Source organism: Topomyia yanbarensis, chromosome 1, assembly GCF_030247195.1.
Source record: "Topomyia yanbarensis strain Yona2022 chromosome 1, ASM3024719v1, whole genome shotgun sequence".
Taxonomy (NCBI): Eukaryota; Metazoa; Arthropoda; class Insecta; order Diptera; family Culicidae; genus Topomyia; species Topomyia yanbarensis.
The window spans coordinates 91,676,964-91,692,239 of NC_080670.1; the positions used below are offsets into that span (position 1 = coordinate 91,676,964).

At 38.3% G+C, this 15,276-nt stretch overlaps 1 protein-coding gene across 1 annotated transcript in view; it reads left to right on the plus strand.

Annotated features, from left to right (window-relative positions):
- The window catches only part of LOC131694216 (CUE domain-containing protein 2-A), a 363,208-nt gene extending 356,546 nt beyond the window's left edge, over positions 1-6,662 (plus strand). The window contains exon 7 of the mRNA XM_058982750.1: positions 6,131-6,662. The gene's annotated coding sequence lies outside the window, so the exon portion shown is untranslated. The remainder of the gene's footprint in view (positions 1-6,130) is intronic.
- The last annotated feature ends 8,614 nt before the right edge of the window (positions 6,663-15,276 follow it).

The following is a 15,276-nucleotide window of genomic DNA, read 5'->3' on the forward strand; positions in this document are numbered from 1 at the left end:
CCGCCTCTGGCATATGCACAAGTAAGCTGAGGATAGACCACTAGTGAAAAATTGTTACCAGGCCCGAGGGATGACCGACAAGCAAATGAGTGTATGGGACCGTGCATAAAAGAAGGAGCTAGTGTTCTGGAAAAATTAGCGGATTGACATTTTAGGGATGAATTTTCTCATAGTGTTACGTATTTTAGTCTGTGTGGAAATGGTGATGAGTCTGGGATCATCCGCTAACCTTCTGGCAGTCGCGCTGGTGCACTGAGTGCACGCTGCTTTAAAAAGCTAGTAAATTGTCTTTGGGCAACTGCGGCTGCCCATTCAGTGGGCCATATGCGCGACTTCGGGTGGGTTAAGTAGGTACCGTTTTAACATACTCTATCATATTCCAAATACACTTGAAGGTGGTCGTAACCCATTCTTACATCAATTTTCAATGTAAAGTTTGTTCGCGACAAAATATGGAAACCTAAAAACACATAGATCTCTTGATGTATTCAACCAAAAATGAAATACTCGATTGCGATCAGCTACATAAAAAAGAAATGCAAAATACAATCTTAAGAAACGACCAAATGGATTCGATAGTGAGACAAACATTCTGTTCGTACACTAATAAAATAATAATAAAATAAAAACGTCAAATGTGTTTGTGCATAAATCGAAGCATCATCAAGGAACGAAGTCATAGAAGGTATTGATTACTTCGAATTATAGTGATAGGCAGAATATGAGGGCTAAACACTTCTTCGAAAATTGTAACGTGGATATTATACCATTTTTTCCTGTGTGGCAATGGATTACAAAACTTGGACGTAGAAGACTTCAACCAAGCTTCATGGCATGTAACGAAATGAAGTATTAAAATAATTCTGAACGATAGAGAAGTCTAAGTTTCTCAAGAAATAATTGGTTAAGCAGGTCTTCTGCAGCAGTGGGTGAACCAGTAAAAACTTCATACCAACAGGAAGGTATCCCATAATATGTACTAAGAAGATTGTTTACAGAAACGGTTTGACCACTTCTGTGCAGTAATAATCCGCTTTTTATGTTCTGGTTAGATTTGGATTCTTCTTTTGAAGCTTCCGGAAGTCATGCTAGTGCACTGCTCTGAAAATCTAGCGAAATCGTCTGAGCGCACCAGTGGCTGCTCGTTCAGTGGGCCATTTCCGCGACTTCGGGACCATTCATAAATTACGTAACGCAAAAATTGCCCAAAATTGACTCCCCCCTCCTCCTATGTAACAAATTGTCACAAACTTCTCCATCCCCCCCTCCCCTGTTACGTAACAAATTCCAAGAAAAAATTTTTTTTCTTCGATGAAAACATGTTACCCCCTCCCCCCTATGTCACAACTTGTCACAACTTGTCACAACTTGTCGTACCCCCCCCCCCCCTAAATGCGTTACGTAATTTATGAATGGTCCCTTCCGGAGGGTAAATAATGATTGCGTTGTTGATACAAAATCATCCAGCACTTTTTCACAACTTTAAAATAGGGGCATAATTCAAGAAAATGTCGAATAATCAAAAGAAAAAACAGACAGGTCTGCGAACAAATTATAGAAACCGGTTTTTGATAAGTTTACTTGTGATTTGAGACAAACAGTTTTTTAGTTTCTCATTTGCCTGCCATTTCCCACCAATTCGTCATTTCAGAAATTAAGTATCCTCTAAAATGCCGTTGAGATCGTATTCGTCCCATGTTCTATGAGATTCCCTCTATACATAAGACAATTATGCGTTGAACGGCAGTGAAAAGGTCAGTTGGAAATTCCATCTTGGAATATAATAAATACATACAAATAAATAAATAATGCGATTTTCAATGCAATCTGGCAATAGCAGCACGTTGTGAGATGAGTGAAGCTTCGCAGCAAAAGGGAGGCAAACTTCGGTTAAATACACTATTTGTTGATTTTAAATATTGTCGTATCCGCCCGTCTGTTAGCGGAAGGCGATATTGAAACTGGAGCTTGCGAAAGTCATCCTCATACAGTTCTATTATATACGGAAACCCATATCGAAAACGTTGAATTTTTAAGCGGAGTTGAGTGTTTAACCGTTAGGTAACGACATAGTACGCGAGTACCTTTCCAGATTTCATTTAAAATTACAATTTGCTTTCCATAACTAGAACCTGAAACTTGGTGACATCATGGTACATCACTAGGCATAAATTTTAGTGAGATTAAATTGAAGATGTAGTAAATGGGCCTGAGGGGAACTTTTTGGTCGTTTCTACCGCATAGCAGACTGACAGGGTAATGGTCATTACTATTATAATTTTAAACATATTCAAATATTTGTAGATGGTTTGGAATCAGGAAGTCATCTACTTCTTTAAACCTGCTATAAGGAATCGTATGAGATCTTGTTTCCGGACAACCGGTCCTGGAGGTGTGTCCCAGCTTTGAAATACTATTTGTAAATTTCAAAGAATCCTAGCAATATGGATGTCAAAATTCTTGGGTTTGCCACAGAGATTGTTAACAATCGTCATCTATCTGATAATTTGACCCCGGAGCGGTCTTCACAACTTTATTTAGTTGCTTAATAATTCTGTCTGTCAGATATGAAAGCTGTGCGTTACCTAATGCCGCTATGGACTAGCACTTAACGCGAGTGGAATTGAGTTGCGCTTAGAATTAACTCGATGGCTAGTACTTGAAGGAACTTCAATAAAACAAGTTTACACCGTTGGGAATTAGTTGATTACAAACCCCAAAATTGGTCATATAAGCAAAAAATAAGCTGCCGCAAAACAAGAGATCAGCTACAGTGCGATATACTGTTATACGGTCATGAAGACTTATTTCAAGAATCGGCATTTTTTAAAGAATTTATTGCTTTATTATTTTGGAAATGCAACTAGATTATCAACAATATGTTCGATTTAATAGGCATAATTACTCTACCACTCTGTATCTCTAACATTATTGACCCATCTTTTTCGTCTTCAATTTGTAAACATAAAAAATATCCACGGTTCGGCCAAGCTAATGCATTGAGCCGTGTCAAAGTAAACGGCCTGTGCACACCAAGTGTACTTATATGTATTTACCTTACAGAGTCAGAAGAATCACAACAAGGCCTTCGATAAATCAATTTGGCATCCGTATTAAATATTATATATGAGTCAGTCCACGTCAGATTTACAATCAATTTTTTTTTGCGATCTTTAGCTGAAAATTGTTCGCACTAAGTTTTGCTTTTAATGAATACGATTCTTTTTTTCAATTTATGAGTTTGTAAAATTTTGAATTTTATTGAATTGAACATTTTTAAATACTGATAACTCAGAAACTATTCAATTTGTATGTATGTATGTTGGTAGCGACCATCCTAGCTCGAGTCTTGCTCTGCAGCGGCTCCACTTAACAGTACGCTCAAAATTCGTTACAATTCTGCATTCAGCATACCACTGTATGAAAGACCAAAAGGGGGTAGCGGACCCGTAGGCAATTATACCTACACGGAAACAAATCCTTTATAGTTTTCATGAATTATAAATCATGAAACCAAAAATTTTGTCATCTTTAGAAATCATAATAATAGTTCATCATATCATGATGAAAAAGACGCCCATCATGAACTATAACAAGCACTTCCATGATTACTAACCATGGCTGCTACATGCGTAACACATACCGTCCATTTTTGCCAAGGGAGCCTGGTTGCCGTTATTTAGGGGCAATCATTTACCTGTTTTCCTTCAGGACATCATATTGAATGAGTCAAATTGAACAAATGCAGATGGAGTCTAATAACTACAATTGGTTTCTAAACAAAAATATAAGAGAATGTAATTGAAACGAGTTGTTGTGTATTCCAGGCTACTAAGTTGATTTTGATGCACAGTTGTTATACTATTAGGTAGTCAAAAAAGTTTCAAGGATTTTCTCATACTAAACGAACACAGTTGTTTCAATTTCTGGAATACTTCAGTCAACATACATTTTGTTCGATTAGATTTTTGCTTCTATTAGACAAAAAATATGCCCTATCTAAAAATTTTTTGGTGTTTCTGGAAAAAATATGATTTAAGAGTTAATTTTGCAGTTATTTATGGCTAATTATTTTTTCAATCACTACCCGAAACAAATTGAAGGACTTTGGTTGGGAAGAACTGTTGTATCCTGCCTATAGCCCGGATACAGTGCCATCAGACCTAGGATAGGATCCGCCAGCTGGCTTCTTCTTATATTTTGCTAATCCCTGCTGAAAACGACATACCCCCACTCGACCAATGTTGCCAAAATATTTGTGTTGTTACAGTCGTGTCCAAAACTTAAATTGTTCTGATTAAAGTATTCTATATTATGTATCAATTTCACGCTCCGGGAAAAATCAATGATTTAGTCTTTATATCCGCATTTAAATGATCATTACGGGTCTTCCATCGGAATACAGCAAAGCAAAATAATATATATTTGTTGTTGGCCATTACGAAAAATATTTCCATGCTCTTCATTTTTGTAAGTTGCTTTCAGAGTCGAGCAACCTCATTCACAAGATCAATCTTCTCTGTTCGCATTTGGTTTAAATATTAACTACTTTTTTGCAAGGCTTAATTTTTGTTTAGTTTGTATAGGTGTTTAGGTTTGTTCCAGTACTTCATGTGATTTTTTCGGAGATAACAGCAGTAGAAAATAACACGCTCCTATTTACACCGATGATTGATGCAGTTGAAAACTATAAAATTCAACTGTATCGATAATACTAAAAGAAGAACATCAAGCGATTTCCAGGATAACTTTCTTACGGTTTGCCCCAAAGTATTGCGAATCTTTTCTTAAATCCACATTGCGACTTTTCAGCCATGCGCCACCGGGCCGTGCGTTGAATTACGCGCCCATCTAGTTTGTATCAGTGCGAGTGAGAAAACATTTTGACGTTTGTTTTTGTTTCGACCGCAGTCGTGTGTATCCCATATAGCAACAACTCGACGAAATGCTATATTATCTCGCGATAGACAATACTCCCAATTTACTCGGCGCTGGAACAAAGCCAATTTTTACATGAAGTTGAAATAATTTTCATACTTCGGCTAAATAGTCAGTTACTCGGTTAGACTTCGAAAAGAGACATTTCCGCATTAATCCGCACACCGCGCTACCGGATCTCTCGGAAAGCTCTAGAACTTCAGTTCTGGATAATATGTTTGAATTCGTCTGCCAGAAAATGCCTTGCACTTCATAATTACAGACGGACGTTATGGAAAGAAAGCGGAATCTCAAGAAAACAAAAAAAAAAAAACAAAACGGTAAACAAACGTCGTTTTACGTTTTATATCACAATACGACAACACTTCCAAGCAGCCCTTTAGTACTTTTAGTTTCCATGTCGAACGTTTGCCAATGTCACTTTCGTCCAATCACGAGCTGGTTCAGAATTGGTTCAAAAACGGGACAGAGCTGGCGGATCCTATCCTAGCATCAGACTATCGTTTGTTTCGTTCGTTACAATACACTCGAAAAAAATTTCATAAATAACTTCAAAACGCACTTAAGGCAATACTTTGATCATGAATTTCACCATTTATAGTAGTCGTACATTTATTTTGAGAATTTAGTGAGGTAGTCGAACAAAACGGCGAATACTTGGTTGAAAAAAAGTTGTTCAGGGCATTAGAAATCCCATGTTCATTTTATATTTCAATGACCCTTAATTTTTTTTGACTTATATAACGATCATTATTATCCTGTTTTGAAGAAGCTCACTAGTAAGCATGTGTTGAACATGGGCAACTCATCGTGAATTCGGACTGGTATTTACAGAAAAATTACTACATATTTGGTTTAAAAATTGCGAGACTTCATGGTGTTTTGTATTATTTTGAAGTAAAAAATATCGCATACTTAATAGGAAATAAACCATAAGTTTCTGAACCAGTCAACGGAGCAAAAATAGCAACAACATTCGGATTATTTCAATATTATTCTGGTGGTGCAGGAGTTAAAGTTGATCTCAAAAGCTGTTTGTTGGGGGAATATTGCCAGTAAAATTCGCACTCACCATAGTTGTCCTAATAATAGTAAAAGAGAGGTTTTTAATTTTACCAATTTTAGTACAATTATGATTAATATGATTATCATTTAATTTATTTTCAATTTCAATAAAAAAGTTTATTTTCAGAAATTTAGTTCATGATACCTGGAATCATAACCGTCATTAAAACGCCTGAAATTATACTCGAAACAAGAGTAACGCATAAACTGCGTTACAAACAAATAGTTCATGATATGATGCACATAATTCATGGTGTATTTTCATAACATGAAATAAATGATAAAAATCATGAGTCAGTTTTCTCATTCAGAGGAACGGATTTGTACCCGTGTACTCAGTATTCACTGGAATCAAAGAATCTTCTACTCAGAAACTATTCAATTTGTAGAAAAAATATTAAATATTAAAAGTTGCCTTTTCGCTTGAGCTCATCGAAATTGTTTTTGCAATGCATATTTGTTTTTGCTATGTAACTTATGTATTCTGCAAATACTAGAAGCAAATTTAAGTGCAAATACTAGAAGCAAATTTTAAGAACCAAAAGCATTTTATTATTTCTTGAAATCATTTAGATTAGGTAAAAAATTCGGAATGGATCTCCCATTACATCACGAGAAAATACAATTATAACAGATCACTGGTCGTTTAGTGTAAACTTGGATTGTCTTCAGTTTATAACTGTAATATCTCGCATAGTATTTTGGTATCCACTCCAGATTTTTTCACAAAAAAAAAGATTAAACATAATTTTTGTTATATAACAAAAATATTTTTTTTGTTTTTTTTCGGTAAGCTCATGCAAAAACAACTTTTTGTAAATAATATTTTTTTCCATGCATCAAATACTTTTCGAGTTATCAGTGATTCAAAAGTATTCGTTTTTATAAACTTCAAAAGTTAAAAATCTAATAATTTGAAAAAAGGATCATATTCAGCCAAAACAAAAAATACGTGTCAATTATTTTTAGCTAAAGAATGCAAGAAAAAAATTTGGAACGAATTCAAATTTTGGTTGTAAATCTGACGGGGGATGACCCATATAACCATGGTTGTGAGAAGTTGAATATAGTTATTCTCCCTTGTATAAAATGTGTTGAAGGGAATAAGTGCGTTCAACCGAATATTTGAGCCAATATTTTCCAGTCGCATTTATAAAAAATTATTAACACCAGGTCGAAATTTCTCCCTGTTCTGAATACAAATTCTCTGAAAATTCCAGGTTTTTCCAGGTCAACTAGAATTCCCTGAAACTCCCTGATTTTCCAGGTTTTTTCCAGGAATCGCCACCCTGTAAAGCTGTAATTTTTTCACGTTTGAGAATGGTTTTATCGGTTTAATGTGGTGTAGTATTTCACTTCCCTGACTAAGTGCCAAGAATACAATGGCACCAGCTACTCTCACTGTGGAGGATAAGTTGAACGAGCATTGCTCTCCCCCACAACTAACAGGAAGATGAGAGCAAAGTAGGCAGAGCTGCGGCATCACACTATGTGGTGTCGGTTATTCATCACCAACAAATTTTAATTTCACAAAAAACGGGCAAAACTTGCCTTCCTAGCCCAGTTAAGGATCGCTACCGGAGTAGCAACAACATCGGAAGAGCTCGTTTGATGTTGACCTAGTCAGTTGGATTAGAACAAATCTGCCAGACCTTAGTGCAGCTTGTGATAAGCACCACTAAGAGTGAAATAATTTGCTAAAATTGCAGCAAAATAACTTTTTAACACCATTTTGAGCGACTTAGTGGAATGCAATGTATTATTTTGAAGTAAAAAATATCGCATACTTAATAGGAAATAAACCATAAGTTTCTGAACCAGTCAACGGAGCAAAAATAGCAACAACATTCGGATTATTTCAATATTATTCTGGTGGTGCAGGAGTTAAAGTTGATCTCAAAAGCTGTTTGTTGGGGGAATATTGCCAGTAAAATTCGCACTCACCATAGTTGTCCTAATAATAGTAAAAGAGAGGTTTTTAATTTTACCAATTTTAGTACAATTATGATTAATATGATTATCATTTAATTTATTTTCAATTTCAATAAAAAAGTTTATTTTCAGAAATTTAGTTCATGATACCTGGAATCATAACCGTCATTAAAACGCCTGAAATTATACTCGAAACAAGAGTAACGCATAAACTGCGTTACAAACAAATAGTTCATGATATGATGCACATAATTCATGGTGTATTTTCATAACATGAAATAAATGATAAAAATCATGAGTCAGTTTTCTCATTCAGAGGAACGGATTTGTACCCGTTGTAACCTCCGAGTCCGGTTACATTAACTGCTTCCAATATATACGTGCACAATTGGAGTAAAAACACATGTAAATAAATCTATTGATGAATCTTATCCTCTATTCCTTAGCTAAACATAAAATTATTTATAGTATTAAACTAGCTTAAACACTAATATTAACATTTCCTATTCCAACATGGTGTCAGAATTTGTCCCATTAAATAAACGCAAATGAATTAAAACAAATGAATTAAATTTATATTAAATTACTTAAGACTATGAATATACCCTATTATTGAATTTAAAATCAAATTTGAACTTGCTATAAAATGTTCCCATACCCCTTGACGCCATAATCCTAACTCTTTGACATTTCCCTGAGTCCCACTACGCAACGGATATTCTCCTGTCATTCGGCACCGACTTTCACATTCAGGACATCAATAAAGATAAATACGGATGGAAGCGATGGATCAGGCCTCATTTTTCGTAACAAAAGTTAAGCAATATAAAGTGTGCATATTAAAATTAAAATAATCATTCCAGTGACAAAAGTGACACGTGAAAGCAGAAGCCGACCGACCGACAACCCTGCACTGGGAGAGTTCGATTGTGTGCACGGTGGCCCCAGCTTTACAAAGTCGACCAGTTGGCCCAATCCGGGTGTGGACCTAGCCCGACCGGTTTCTTTCGTCGACGACGAAACAATCGATCCTGCGACCAACATCGAGGAAAGATTTCTGCTGCTGTAGCTGCTGCCGCTGGAGGGCGGTTTGATTTATGTTGCGCCAAATCGAGCAATCGTCGTGACAAGCAGATGGAGACGCCGTTTGCTACTCCACCGACATTGGAGGAATATTGAGGCCGGAAGTAATGGCACAGAAACCGTAAGCGCGTGTAAATCTTTTCCTTTTATTCTTTTCCTTCCAAAAAAAAAACAAAATTTCTTATTAAAATATTAAATGAATAAAATGGCCTTGTCTTATTATGCATGTATGAACATATTTGTTTAAAATCTTTACTGCCAGAGCCTTTTTCACAAAATATTTTCGGTTGGTTCTGCAGTTAGGGAAGACAGTCCGCAATTCTTCCGGAGCCAATTGCCCCCGCCGGGCAAACGATAGTGATAAGTAACAAATGGCGCCCAACGTTAAATGAATTTAAAAAAAGGTTTTCAACTTTTGGCCAAATTTGAACACCTTTTTAAGTAAGCTCCGGGAGGAATTGCAATTAATTAAATTAATTTCAATTTTTATGAAACAGATTTCTCATTTGCTATCATTTTTTATTTATACCTTTTGTGGTTGGAGTGATATAAAGAAGTGTGAATATTTTCTCATTCCGGATGATGAAAATTACTTTAGTGATCAAGATATCGCCTACCCAGTGTTCGAAGGTTTAGAGATGATTCAGTTGTTTAGCCTAGACATGCGGGGAGTGTAGTTTATAGAGGATAGCGAAACTCAATAATTTCAAAGCTTAGCGTAATTTTTTTTATTTTTTTACACGTTTTATTTGCTACATCAATTGTTTCTTTGACCATTCCAAAATGGCTGATTCGAGTTTGAGTTATACCCAAGCTGTTGAATTGCTGTCAAGGTGGTACCATGAGATGAGAGTCGACCATCTTACCACTGATGAACTTTTGTTTGAGCTTTCAATGCGCACTATTGTAATTCGTGATGACCCGAGTTTCACGCGAAGAAAAAGAAGTTTGCGAGAACACCTTAAAATAGAAAAGGAGGATGGTAAAATAATCAATGCTCTGATATCTGTTAATGTGGGGGAAGCAATCGAAGCGTGCAAAAAAACATACGAAGAAATTTGTGGCGGGATTAAGCGGCACGATCAAAATGTGATGAGTAGATGCAAGACCAGATTATTGCACTACGCTCACAAAGTGTACCAGCTTTTACTTCAGGCTTGTGAAAGTTGTGAGCAAGAGGAAACATTGAAAGCAATGTTTGTTGAAATCGTAGGCAAAATTAGGTTAGAATTCTTTGCAACCGAGGACATTATTGAGGAGGAACAAGAACAAGTAGATAACGATGAGCTACTGGATACAGTTGAGGATAATTCGGATACAGAACCAAACGATCAGGCTGGAGTTAACCCACAAATAATTAAGTGGATTCGTTCTCTTCAAGTTCGCATTACATATCTTGAGAAGGAATTATCCGATCGAAGTAACCAACGACATATAGCAACTCAGACGGCAGTTAGGTATCTGGACAATGAAGAAGCCCAGCACAATAGTTCTTTGCATAACAATTTTCCCCAATTGAAACCAATCGTTAATTCCACCACACAAAATCGTACATTAATCCCCCCTCACAAAAATCTACTTTTCACTCCGAATCAAGTCTCATTTCCTGAAAGTAAAGTCATTTTGAAACCAGCCGATTTTGGCGGCCATCTTATATCTAACCAAACACAAAACTTATCATTTCATCAGCCAGATGCGGTTTCTGCCAACCCGCGACCAAACTACCCAAACCCCTCCCCAACATATGGACCATATGGATATAATCATATTCTAAATAATCCTACAGTGCCAACATCTGGCACCACATTAAATAATGCCAACATTTGGGCAAACTTTCCAAGCTCTAGCTTTCAACAATATTCCAATCCAAACCATGCGTCGTACAATCAGGCTGGGCAAGGCACCTCTTTCCGCCATAGCTTACCCGTTTCTAAATGGGCGATGAACAAGTACGATGGGGAAGATCAAGGTTTGAAACTTAACGAGTTTCTTGAAATAGTGCAAGCATTGTCCATGGCCGAACATGTTTCTGAGACTGAGTTGTTTGAGTCGGCGGTTCACCTTTTCGCAGGGCCAGCTCTAAAATGGTACATGACAATGCGTACCACCGGCCGTTTACTTAATTGGCAGCATTTAGTACTTGAGCTTCGGCGATCATTTATGCATCCTGATCTAGATGCTCTGATAAAAATGAAAGTTTACCAACGAAGGCAACAAAGAAATGAAACCTTTCTAGAATTCTATCATGAGATGGAACGATTGTTCCGTACCATGAGCACTCAATTACCAGATTATGAAAAGGTGCAAATTCTATCACAAAATATGAGAATTGATTATAAAAAACAATTAAATTTCATACCAATAACCGATCTAGCCACACTAGTTGCCGCCGGTCAAAAGGTGGATGCACTAAATTTCTCAGCGTACAATAAGGTTTTTGGAACCGACAAACAAGTAGCCATGATAGACCAAAACGTTTCTAAGAAAAAACCCAAAAAGGAATCTTCAAATGATTCACAAAGTTTGCAAGCCCTATCGCCGCAACATAATTCGAATCCTCGTTATAACCAACAAACCTCTACTCCACCCCAGCGTAATGCGCCGCAATCTCAAATAGCGGCAACCTTTTCTAATAGCAATAAAACTTCTCAGCCCACATTGGAGGCTTTAATTGACTCTCATCGTCCACCTCCATCTAATCACTGTTTAAATTGTGGAATATTTGGACATCGTATTTCAACTTGCAGACTTCCTAAAGGCGTGCTCTGTGGGAACTGCGGCTTCCGCGGATACCCATCAAATAATTGTCCATATTGTACAAAAAACTACGGTTCAGCGAGCGAAAACCGCCGTCCGCTGAATACCTAAATGCGCGTAATAACCCATCTGTTTCACCATATTTTGAACAAGCCACTGAAAACATTTATTCAACGAACCCATATCTTTTCTCAATCGTCTACCCATACCACAACGATAACCGACCGTATATTACTATTAGTTTATACGGGCATAATGTTCAGGCGTTATTAGACAGTGGTAGTAACATCACCCTTATCAATAAAACAGTGTATTCAAACCTGAAATCACCCAAATTATCCCCTCTTCAAAACCCAATTCTGTTGCGCACAGCGAGCGGGGAGCAGCTTGTGATCTCAGGACAACTTTACCTTCCATTTTCATTCAACGGTCAAGTAAAAGTCGTAGCCACGATGGTGGTTCCGGACCTTGCTATCAATTGTATATGCGGGATGGATTTCTGGAGAAAATTCAGAATAAAACCCACGATCCAACAATGTTGCCAATTGGAAACTTCCTTGACTGTTAATCATCCTCCTCCAGCCACGGTTCTTAATGCCGAGGAAAGAAAAATTATCACTCAAGTGAAAACACTTTTCCTACCAGCAAAACAGGGACAACTATCGTTGACACCTCTCACGGTACACCGAATCGAACTGCAAGAAGAATGGAAAAAAAAACCTCCCATTCGACAATTTCCCTATGTAATGTCCCCGAAAACACAACAGTTAGTTTCCGTGGAATTACAAAGGTTACTAAAGTCCGGGATTATCGAACCAAGTAATTCGGACTGGTCGTTAAATTGCGTGCCGGTGATCAAACCGAATAAGGTGAGACTGTGCCTTGACGCGCGAAAAATTAACGAGCGCACTGTACGAGATGCGTACCCCTTGCCTCACCCCTGTCGCATTTTAGGACAGCTTCCAAAAGCGAGGTATTTATCTACCATTGACCTTTCAGAAGCTTTCTTGCAAATTTCACTGGATCCTGCCTCTCGCAAATACACCGCATTCAGTGTACAAGGCAAGGGGTTGTATCAGTACACTCGCATGCCCTTTGGTCTGGTGAACAGTCCGGCGACACTAGCCAGACTAATGGATCGTGTCCTCGGTCATGGAGAATTAGAGCCATATGTCTTCGTTTACCTCGACGATATAGTCGTGGTAACGGAGACATTCGAGCAGCACGTGCAATTGCTCCGTGAGATAGCACGACGCCTAACACAAGCAAATTTATCTATAAATTTGGAAAAATCCCAATTAGGGGTGTCAGAAATACCATTCTTAGGATATCTCCTAGGTACAGAAGGTCTACGTACGAACCCGGATAAAATCAGGCCGATCGTAGAGTACGCAAGACCAGATACTGTTACCAAACTTAGGAGATTCCTAGGAATGGCAAATTATTATCGGCGTTTTATTCCTCAGTTTAGTGGTGTTACGTCCGCCCTTACCGATTTATTAAAAACAAAAACTAAGAAAATCTGCTGGACCGATGATGCTGAAATGGCATTCTGTGCCATCAAAGAGCTGTTAGTAACAACTCCTATTCTTGGCAGCCCAAACTTCACCGATCAATTTACTATTCAAACCGATGCCAGTGACGTAGCTGTCGCTGGCATCCTTACTCAGCAACAAGAGGGAGTAGAGAAAGTAATTTCATATTTCTCGCACAAGCTTTCGACTCCGCAGAGAAATTACCATGCTGCGGAGAAGGAGGCTTTGGCCGCCTTATTAGCCATAGATGCATTCAGATGCTACATTGAGGGGTATCACTTTACCTTAGTCACTGATTCATCTGCGCTAACCCACATTTTGAAAACGAAGTGGAAAGTAGGGTCCCGCTGTAGTAGGTGGAGCTTGGACCTGCAGCAGTACGATATGACGGTGGTGCACAGAAAGGGTAAAGACAATGTTGTCCCAGACGCCCTATCACGCAGTACTGCTATTGTCCAAGATTCACCTGCTCCGTCGTGGCACTCGAAGCTAATAGAGAAGGTATTAAAGCAACCCGATCAGTTCGTCGACTTCAAGATAGATGAAGGCCAATTGTTAAAATTTGTGACTGCGAAAAGCGAGCCATTTGACTGTCGGTTTGAATGGAAACAAGTACCCAAACCTGACACCATACCCTCTATTCTCATAGAAAACCATGACAAGGTTCTCCATATCGGGTTTAAGAAAACATTGAATCGTATTCAGAAGCGCTACTATTGGCCAAAAATGGCCGCAACTATACGTGCGTATGTTCAAGGTTGCCAAACATGTAAGGAGGTGAAACCCTCTTACGTACCGGTCATACCAGAAATGGGAAAGATTCGGGAAGCATCCCGTCCATGGCAAATCATTTCAATAGATTTCATTGGTCCGCTTCCCCGTAGTCGCAAAGGTCACCAGCATATGCTAGTGGTGACGGATTATTTTTCTAAATGGGTGATGATTCACCCCATGAGGAAAATTGAAAGCTCGTTGATGTGTAATGTGCTCCGAGACCAGTGGTTCTTTCGGAACTCTGTCCCGGAAATTATCATTACAGACAACGGCAGTACGTTTACCTCCAAAGAGTTTAAGACGATGCTGGATCGCTTCGGAATTACCCATTGGTTGAACTCCAGGTACCATTCCCAAGCGAACCCAGTTGAGCGCGTAAACCGGACTATAAACGCCGCTATACGTACCTACGTTAAAGACGATCAACGCTTGTGGGACACTAAGCTCTCGGAAATTGAGCTTATACTCAACACAAGTATACACTCGTCCACAGGGTTTACACCGTACTACATAACACACGGTCAAGAATTATCGGAGGATGGTTCAGACCATCGCCTTTTCCGGCATGATCAAATTTTGGCCGACGAAGTGAGAGAAACTAGACGAAAACAAAGGTTCACAAGTATTTACGAAAAAGTCATCCAAAATCTGACCAAAGCCCATGAATCTTCTCGTAAACAATATAATCTTCGGCACCGGCAATTTGCCAAAGCATTTACGGCCGGCCAATTAGTCTTTAGAAGGAACATGAAACTTTCAAACGCGGGAGAGTACTATAACGCAAAATATGGGCAGCAATATCTTCCATGCAAAATTCTATCCAAAATAGGAACCAGTTCTTATGAACTGGAAGATCTTGCTGGGAAAAATCTTGGGATCTGGCCAGCAGCCCACTTAAAACCAGGTTGAATAAAAACACGCACATTTACACTATTTATATTTTAAAAACACATCGATTTTGTCCCAGATCGGTAAAACTAAATAAACATATCGCCGAATATTTATATAATTAACGACGTGCCGCACTTGCCGAAGCAGCAAGCCACTGCACAAGTTTGGAACATTGGCTGGCACTTCTGAGTGACCACCGTAAGTGTATCCAAAATGATTTCGAACGTGCGGCAACATTATCGAGCGCTGAAGATGCATGCACGAAACAGAGCCGTCAGAAATACCCTGGAAAAAAGAACAT